General features: G+C 37.2%; 1 pseudogene; it reads right to left on the minus strand.

The window, feature by feature from the left end:
* Nucleotides 1-48: 48 nt before the first annotated feature.
* Nucleotides 49-7,199, minus strand: LOC143509325 (uncharacterized; annotated as a pseudogene).
* Between the last annotated feature and the right edge of the window lie 2,391 nt (nt 7,200-9,590).

Below are 9,590 nucleotides of genomic sequence, written 5' to 3' on the forward strand. Positions count from 1 at the left end.
CATAAAAAAGACATAACACTAGCCAACTGACTAGATACCAAGACTATCTTACTTACTGGTGTCATGTTTCTCAGCAGCATTTAGAAGTCGGTGCAGCTCGGTTGACTTAGTCAGGTGTTTGGACTCTTCGATAACCTTCGGCTTGAAGGTTGTGTCCCACTTCTCAAGCAACCTGGAGGACGTTTCCTCACCAAACAGCAGCACAAAATCTTGATTCAGCTGTTGATCAAATACACATACAAATGTATCAGTGGTCAATGCACTGTAAACAGCCAAACCAAATGAAAGACTGGATTTTAAAAACCAATGCACAACTCCTTTGACAACACACTAGTCCTTTGACATCTAAAAAACGTGGAAATGTTTTTAGGACATCTGTCGTTCTCTGTGAGTTATGCACTAGGTTCTGGCGATGTTCAAAGGTCATCTTCATCTTCAACACTTTTGGTCCATCATGACAATGAACAAGAAATTATAGAGCTTCCTGGCAGGCATCTCCATCAAGCTGCTTAGGCACTGATGCTACTGATCTTCTGTGATTTGTTCCTTGTGTTTGTGACACTGTGGTTGCCTTAACTGGTTGTTGAGATTTATTCCTGGACATCGTCTTCAGGCGCCATGCTAAATATCCTGTGCTCTTTTCGCAATCATAGAAATGCTCCTGTTAATAAAAAAAAAATGACATAGATCCATCATTCATTGATCTTTTATCACAGATTAAAATCTGATAAACTTTACAGAGCTTCCTATGTTAACTAGCTTAGCCTGCCTGGTGTCTCAATGAGCTATTGTTACATTACAAGTCAATTTCCCCATTCACTTCTATTCAAACTGAGCACAATGTTTCCCCTAATGACACTTAAGAGTTCTGTCTCTATGTAAAACTGGTATAATTTCTGAAAATAAGTACTTTAAACTTACATAGCCCTTTGGAGAAGAAGGATCCTTCAGTGAAGGAAAAAGAGTAATGATCCCCAGGGCATACTTCTCCTTCTGTTTACGGGACGGAATCCTCCTTTAAAGCAAAAGCAATATAAAAAAAAATAAACATGTCCTACTACAGGGCAATAATTCAGTGCCATTCATTCAGTTTACAAAAAACAGTTTAACGGTTAAAACAGTTTAAGACGAACTTACCCATGCATTTCAGTCATATGGCTAGCCAATATGTTGACAAGCTGCCTCCGGGTCCGATGATTCAGTGATTTCTGACTTGTACACTTCAAGGACATGCTGACTTCCAGGTTTCATAACCAAGGCATTTTCTACTGTTGTGATTTTCATCTTAATCCCTTCATAGTTTGTTTACATTACAGTATTGAATCAACAGCTTATCATAATTCATATATATTTTGAGAAGTCATAAAGTATTAATCAAATCTCTATTATTAATCACTATATGTTTTGCTTACATTATATTAAGGATCAAGTTGCTAGAATGACGGTGTAAGCGCTTGTGTGCCACTTCCAATACTCCATGCGTTTGCAGTAGGCTAAAATGGGATGTGTAAGAGAAGGCTCACTGTGGCCTTATGTGGTAAGGCCAGGTAGTAAGACCTCGCTTCCAGAATAGAGACAGCTGTAGGTTGAACTATGGAATGTGCAGCTCCTATGTTTAGAGGAAAGCATATATAATGGTGAAGAGAGCAGACAGCTTCAGAGCTGCACATGGGGTGACATGATTAGGGTATGTGAGCTCTCCAGAGATCTCTGTATTAAATTAATTAATAGGCATATGTGTATTTTTTAATAAAAGGATAAAGACAAGACTGGTAATGTTTTTCTTTTGCAATCAACGAACACGCTGCGCTGAGGTAAGAAAAGGTTAAAGCGCAACATTTTGGTGAGCCCCGACGTGATTGCAAAATAATTTGGAACTTTTTTCTTTTCATCTAATGACTGACAGTTTGACCGTGCCGGCACAACAATAGTGGTAAAGCAGAACCTGTTAAAACAAATCTGCAAAATTTGAATTGTAACTAAATTGTGGTGAACTGACAGTACTTGGATGATTCTAAATTAAATCCAGTCTTGTCTAAAAAGGTAAAAGTATAAGTATACTATGGAAAATGGGTTTGAGTCCCATAAAGGTGATTTTAGGGTTCAAGTCCCTACCGGCAAAATAAAAGCTTTTTGTGTAATAATGAAAACTAACAAGTTTTTATTTAAGGTTTATTCCGTGGTGTGGCGGCCGATCCGTTCTTTTGACGAGAGGAACGAGACCTACGCAAGTTCGAGTCTTGCTAGCTAGGTATTGATATTAACCTTTGGATCTTGAGGAGTCCATAAATTAATATTATTTCGATAAAGCAAAAAGCCGGATAATGCACCTGAATTGATTGAGGATGGTAAAACCTCACGGTGTCAGAACGGAACTCTCGTTCTATATTTAGAACTTCCGGGTGAGTATCTGTTTTTATCAACGTATGTAACTGGTGAGGAAAATGCAAGTTTTATAAATGGTTTTAAGTAGAATATAATGTTGGTTTTAAGGGTATGGAATACCTTAGTGGAACAGATGAATGTGACTAGTAAAGTGATTTATACTATTGAAGAATATCATAAGCAGTGTGATATTTGAAGGGCTGGCTATTATGTGACAGTATGGGTGACCAACACAGAATCGTGTGTCCTCAGATGTAATTAATTATAAAACATTGGAGTCTCGTATGTAATATGTGACTCCTCCCTCATTCGTATTTAATTTATTCAGGTTTCCCCTTTGGTTTGGTCCTGCATATATTTAGTATCAGCTGTACCTTGTGTCTTTGGCGATTACGTTGAGTATTCATTTGCATAGTAAGTAAGGCGTGCTGTGGCCAGCAGGCCACTAAACACAGGTTCCTGAGATCAAAGACTGCACCTGTTAACCTGTGGAAGAGACATTACAAATGCACTGTTTACAGACAGCAGACACCTGATGCACCTGATGTCCACAGACTGGCCTCCACGGTTGCTATCTACAGGGGTTTCCTGAAGTCTCACTCATGAGCCGCGAGGGGCGTCCACTCCCAGTTCATTTCCTGGAGGCCAGATCACTTTGATTGAACCTTTGTCCTGCCACCCGACCCATTTCATGTTATTTTGTCTTATGACATAGGAGGGGATCCAATTCATGGGAAGAATTTGAAGAACAGCTACAGGATCAGGTAAACTAGATTACTGGGGCCTGAGGGGCGGCAACCCTGCAAAGCTGAGACATGCGCAACAGTGCTGGTAGATAATGGGAGATTCAGCCACTCCACACATCTTATTACCTTCACACCCTGGTCACATGGTAAGGAGTAGGTAAACATGATAGGAAACCAGTACAACAAGGCATCGGGTAACAACTAACTTTCTGAGTGTGAGCTAATTTAAATCTTGTAATAACTAGTGTATTAAAATAACTTCATTTGACTAGTATTTTCCATCACAAAGAAAGACTTATTTTAAATTTAATTTATTAAAGTTTGATTTGATTTATTAAACTAAAACAAATATTGGCATAGGCTGTGGACTTAGCAATTACTGATTAAAACGTATTACTCTTTTAGAAGTGTCTGAAATACATTCCTGAATGATATTTCAATAAAGGGGGAGATACACCTGTTAGAAAACACCATGCACACAGCATAAATCAGAGGTTGTACGTACAGAGTGACACGATAACAAAAGGGGGTAAGCTGAGAGACAGAGGCAAATAGGAGCACATTAGATGGTTTGCAGGGCAGACCACAGGACCTAGAGCTATGTAAAATACAGGAAAAATTGACCCCAGAGAAAAAATTAAAGAAATAGAGTACTTAAATAAATTTTTATTATTAAAATAAAATAGCATTGCTGAGTAAATATGGTAAGAAATAAGGAAGTCTGGAAAGGACCAAATGGGAAAACAATTTTATAGAATCTATTGATCAAACCAGTGTTAACTGAGGCACACAGGGTAGCATGTGGGTAGAAATAAATGAAGCTAAATTTTGGTTAACTGATGGCACCTATACTGACGTAATAGCAGACTGGACAGAGTAATGTGATATTTGAAATATGCATAACAGCTGTCATGCTTTAAGGAAAGGTCTAAGCAGGCTCCCTGGAACAAAGGAGCTAAGATAGGAAATGATAATTCTTTGTTAATCACTCAGTGGGGAAATTTGCATTGTTAAAGCAGCAGAGAATTGTGTAAGGAAATACACATATGTAAGGTTCTGTACAAAATACAATGAAAATAGGAGATGAAGTTCAGATTGACTACATGGGTATGGAAATACCAATACGGGGATTAAAGTATTTGTTAGTGGCTACTCTACACCTAAGTGATTTTAAAAAAATGACAAAATAATACTTGTCATTATTTTATGAACAGTAATTTACAGTTAAAATACAGTACACCAAATATGCACTTTTGGGTCATGGAGTAAAAGTGAAAGCTTATAACCAAACGTACATTTGCGAACTTATGCTGGTAGCATGATTACACTGACTACAATGCAAATTCTAACAAAACCTACCTTCATCAGACTCACTGTCACGTACTGTCAGGCATAAGTCAGGATTGGCCTCCATCAGTTCAAGAAGGATGTCTTCCTCCACTGCCGTGTCACTTTCATCAAAAATGTACAGTTCAGATGCACTGGGAATCCCAAACTTGTTTTTGACTATAGGAAGAGCAACAAGACACAGGATGACAAGCCTGTACCAGGTTCAAAACTAAACATTAGTATACAGTCAAATCCATGCACCTTGAACACTAAAAGCTCCAGTCGCAAAATGGCACATCCTATGCATTTTTAAATATAAAGCCAAAGTTCCAATGGAAAAAAAGAGAATTCAGATTAGGGAAAGGTCTTAGGAGAGAATTTGTTCAGTTTATGGTAAAACCGACTGCAGTACCTGCATAATGTTCTGTATTTACTGCATATGGTTAATTGGAACCATACATAATTCATAACTAGAGTAAACATTTATTGACATCTGTTGCAAGATGATTACTTACAAAATTCACCTGCTGTTTTGCATTTTGTGAGTTTTAGTCAAATAAAATATTTTCAATCATGTATTTCAATTTTGAAATTAATATATTAAAGTAAAAATTTCATCTCGTTAACCCAATACCATGGCTCGCCACACCCCTAGCAAGTAGCTCCCTGGCTTCTGGTTACTAATGTTGGCAGTGCCATTATTAATGTGATAATGTGACTTAGGGAATTAAATGCCAGTGACAATGATAATACAATAGCATAACAAACTACATTTTAATTCATCATAGTTTGGGAAATATATATATATTTATTCACCTACTTCAGTCCACACTGTGTATGTAGTCAGTTATTGAAGCACTGGTCTTTGCTCCAGTGTCAAAAATACTGTTCAGTTATATACTATGTGAACAAACATACAAATAAACACAATATACAATGTCACGGTTATCAAATATTATTGAGGATATGTCTATGTATTGTACGATAAGTACAATATAAGAGTGCTGTACACTCTGATAAGTACAATATAACAGAGAAAACCTAACTTTTACAGGTGCAAGGGGTAATGAACTAAATCTCAACTTCAGCCAAATGGCCAGAAAAGCACAGAAAAAAGGTTATTCCAATGCTATTGGTAGATCTAGCCATGAACGCTAGATAAATCTGACCAATAACCAGCAAACAATTTTGGGCGTAAAGTTGTAAACTGCATCCATGCAAAAGACAAACTACACTAGCATGACAATAATGGTGGCAAATGTTGTGATTGTCATCTTAATCCCTTCATAGTTTGTTTACATTACAGTATTGAATCAACAGCTTATCATAATTTATATATTTTGAATAGTCATAAAGTATTAATCAAATCTCTATTATTAATCACTATATGTTTTGCTTACATTATATTAAGGATCAAGTTGCTAGAATGACGGTGTAAGCACTTGTGTGCCACTTCCAATACTCCATGCGTTTGCAGTAGGCTAAAATGGGATGTGTAAGAGAAGGCTCACTGTGGCCTTATGTGGTGAGGCCAGGTAGTAAGACCTCACTTCCAGAATAGAGACAGCTGTAGGTTGAACTATGGAATGTGCAGCTCCTATGTTTAGAGGAAAGCATATATAATGGTGAAGAGAGCAGACAGCTTCAGAGCTGCACATGGGGTGACATGATTAGGGTATGTGAGCTCTCCAGAGATCTCTGTATTAAATTAATTAATAGGCATATGTGTATTTTTTAATAAAAGGCTAAAGACAAGACTGGTAATGTTTTCTTTTGCAATCAACGAACACGCTGCGCTAAGGTAAGAAAAGGTTAAAGCGCAACATTTTTGGTGAGCCCCGACGTGATTGCAAAATAATTTGGAACTTTTTTTTTTCTTTTCATCTAATGACTGACAGTTTGACCGTGCCGGCACAACAATAGTGGTAAAGCCGAACTTGTTAAAACAAATCTGCAAAATTTGAATTGCAACTAAATTGTGGTGAACTGACAGTACTTGGATGATTCTAAATTAAATCCTTAAATTTTCTTAAAATTAAATTAAGAAAAGGTTAAAGCGCAACACAAATTAAACACATCAACAAATGACTTGAAACTCGCACCCGTCTTTGCTTATATTCCCACAACTAAAGCATGAAGCTTGCTAATATTTCACCTTAAAATGGTGTGGCAGTCACATGACTTATGTAGGTAGATAGATATGGATCGGAGGTAAATAAACTAGATTTTTTTTTCTCGCCGTGTGAAATCGGAAGTGTGGCGTGTGAGCGTGTGAAGACGGTCAAATGCGTGTGTCACACGCTCAATGCGTGAGACTTGAGAGCCCTGTTTAATGTTTTTTTATTTCCTTCTTTCACGGCGAAACGCAAATATCCGCCGAATATATGAGCCTAAGTGACCGAGCTGCAGCTGAAACGAGTACGTGCTGTATTCACTCGTTCACAGAAGAGATAAGACTGTTAAATCATTACCGTAGGTGATATTAACCAGAGATTTATCCATCTCTCTCTCTCCTGTCCACTCCTCTGCGCCCACCATGGGAGTTGTAGAAAGTGGCGGTTTGTTAATTAGGGCGATTAACAAACCGCCCATGGACTCAAACATGATGAAATACTTCGGTCGAGTTGTACGTCGGTGTTTTTGAAGTGGTCTTCCGATGCTGCTATCAGTATTGTTCTCCGCTAGCTCCCACACGCTAACTGTCCCCACAGTCAAACTGAGGACTGTGACAAATGTCATTTTTAAAAGATTTGCCAATCCTTTCTCACATTTCAAAAAGAGCTCACTTTTTAGCATCTGTGAAGTTGATGGATAATAAACAGGCAATAGAACTGTATCATACTATTAATGAACTAAAACTTTCAGATGATCCCTCGTCCACAAGTTATATCTCTTGTGGGTTTTTTTTGTTTATTTATATTAAAAATATTTGTTTATATTCTATATTTTAATATATTGTAATAACCTGTTGTGGTCTACGTTCAAACTGGTAAAAGTACTTTATCTTGATGCCATTTTTATTGTAATTGATTATTTTTTTACTTCAATAAAAAAAAATATATATATATATATATATATTCCCATAATTCCACATTTATTTATTTTTTATTTTATATTTTTTTATTTAACCTTTATTTAACCAGGCAAATCATTAAGAACAGCTTTCTTATTTGCAATGGCAGCCTGGCAAGAGGCACAGCCTCTTGAAGAACATACAACATACACATACAACATACACATGACGTCATAATACCTGCTCTGTCGTCATAACGACGGCACAACAAATGAGGGTATATATATAATTGCATGTACAGTATAATTCCATATCAGTCTGTGTAAAAACAATGATGTGGGAAGATATTAAAAGGAGTTTTCTCTGGTGCTGGTGCTGTGGCACCCAAGAAGATTTGGACACAGACACAGAGGAGATATACGGAGGAACAGAATTAAAACAGGAGACCGACAACACCCATGGCTTGAGTGAGTAAATGAGTACAATGGTGACACCTTATTTTGGGGCATATTTTGGGGCTTATTTTGTTCTTTTAACACAGCTGAATTTGGTGTTTATTGGTAAAACCAATAAGTGAAAAATAGAAAAAGAATCTGATAATTTGACAGGTTCATTTTTATGAAGTCAGTGGTGTTGCTATGGCAACATACCAACAAACCTAGGTCCACAAATAGTGATAGTCTCAATATAAATAAAATAATAACGATTCAATTACATTTGTGTCTTTCTGCTTGGCTTTGTATATTTATTGATTAGAAAAAGTCTTTAAAGGGATTTTTTATGGGTTGTGTATTTTCTGGACTATAGAGCGCACCTCAATATAAGCCGCACCTACCAAGTTTTTTTTTAATGGAAAATGTTGTATAAGCCGCACCAGGCTATATGTCGCATATATCTACTGCTTATCTAATGCTTATATTAACACAGTTCAGCTAAAAAACATTGTAATATGTAATTAGGACTTGTTGAAAAAATCATTTTTGCAGTAGCACCTTTGAATGACAGTATTCTGGATGAGGCCTGTAAGGAGCTGCTTCTCGTTCTCCTGGACGAGACTGAGGACTCCTATAACCCATCTCTAGGTGACCAAGACACATACAGAATATCAATTTGATAACATATTTCATAATTTGCTGACATTAACGTGTTCAATAGCTATTCATATCAGACAAGCGCACATTAACACAATTCAGATGAAAAACATTCACCTGTTACTTTCATGTAATATTTAATTATGGCTTCTTGAAAAAATCATTTTTGCAGTAGTACCTTTGAATAACAGCGTTCTGGATGAGGACTGGGAGGAGGACCTCCCCGTTGTCCTTGATCAGATTGAGGTCTCCTACAACCCATCTCTAGGTGAATCTCAAGTTAACATATTGTAATTTGCTGATATCAACATGTTCAATAGTTATTTTCATATAACTCAACTCAACTTTATTTATAGAGCACTTTAAGAACGGCAGCCGAAACAAAGTGCTGTACATAAGAATAGAACATTAGAAATAAAACAAATAATAACAAAAAATGGATAAAAAATATTAACTAAAGCGGTAAAAGGAATCAAATCAAAGAATTAAACTAAAGCAGTAAAAACTAAAAATATACAGTCTCATGCTGTGTTTAAAGCCAATGAATTAAAGTGAGTTTTAAGACTTGTTTTAAAAATGGGCAGTGAAGGGGCTTGTCTAACATGCAGTGGTAGGTTGGTAGGTTGTTTATTCCATGCCCCACCTGTCCCATATAACCCAAACAAAATGGTAATAAAATACAAATGGGGGGGTGGCGAATGTAATTGGACCGGTACAAATTCATTAAAGGGCCGAATCTAGCCCTGGTTCACACTGTTCCGCAGACATTTTAAACATCCGGGGCTTATGCAAGACGAACAGGCATTAAAACGGTTCAGAACTTAAAAAGGTTCATTTCTTCCAATTGCTTGCGCCCCACCTGCAATACCCATGCGCCCCACTAGTGGGGCTTCTCACTTTGAGAAATGCTGATCTAGGAGCAGCAATGGAAAAAGCTCTATCCCCTCTGAGCTTACGCTTTGCATTACTTCTGGCGTCTCCTGCCACAGGGCATATGGTGTCACATGTATCTCTGTAGGGAAGAGC

The sequence above is a fragment of the Brachyhypopomus gauderio genome, chromosome 1 (genome assembly GCF_052324685.1).
Source record: "Brachyhypopomus gauderio isolate BG-103 chromosome 1, BGAUD_0.2, whole genome shotgun sequence".
Lineage (NCBI taxonomy): Eukaryota > Metazoa > Chordata > Actinopteri > Gymnotiformes > Hypopomidae > Brachyhypopomus > Brachyhypopomus gauderio.